Consider the following 908-nt stretch of genomic DNA (forward strand, 5'->3'; position numbering starts at 1 on the left):
AGACGACTAGGTAAAACGTACTTTTTTAAAAGCTTTATTTCATGTTGTAATGTAATTTTCATACGTGGAGTGTTGCTTTGATTCTTCCACGCGTGTTTGAGAAATCGGTAGCACTTTATTCGAAGGGCTGTGCGTAAGACTGATATGACACTGTCATAAACATGACATAGCGCTTATTATGAACACGAAGGAGTCCTCGTGAATGTTTGTGACTGTCGTCATGAAGTGTCATTCAGGAAATAATGAGACTTTTAATGCAAATTTTAGTAGAACTTTGGATTAAAAGGTTCATTATTGACCAAATAATGCAGTGCTTATACTTTTAGTGGACTTCTAACACAACTTTTAGTGCACCCTTTCTTTAATGGTGTCATTATTTACCGAGTGACTCTTTGCGAGAACAGTGGTAAACATTCAGAAAGGCTCCTTCATGTTCATGACAGGTGCTATGTCATGTTTATGACAGTGTCATGTCAGTCTTATGCACACACCCCTTCCAATAAAGGGTCACAGAGAAGTCCTGCAGTCACTGGTGGCAGCCAGTCGGTGGTGCCTAAAATGTGTATTTTTCAAATAATTCTTGCCTACTTGGCCAACGCTGATACACACAGACAGTGGAAGAAGTCATTTCCACAATGCTTTTAAAGCACATGTAGAAAAGACAGATTCCACTTTGCAAATGCATTCTGTGCCAAAGACCTGCTGGAGCAAAGATGTGTCCAGATGGACGAGGATCCAAATCGAATTAGCAACAAAGTGCTCTGAGGTTAACAAATTCAATGTTCATCATCGCCGAGCCTTGATCTAAGCTCCATTGAACTCTTTTGGGAGGAGATAAAATGCCTCGTTACTCTATTATTTAGCAAACATAATAACTTTGATAACCTAAAATGACCCCATAAAAAAAA

Source organism: Poecilia latipinna, unplaced genomic scaffold, assembly GCF_001443285.1.
Source record: "Poecilia latipinna isolate Pla-1442-1.1 unplaced genomic scaffold, P_latipinna-1.0 Scaffold436, whole genome shotgun sequence".
Lineage (NCBI taxonomy): Eukaryota > Metazoa > Chordata > Actinopteri > Cyprinodontiformes > Poeciliidae > Poecilia > Poecilia latipinna.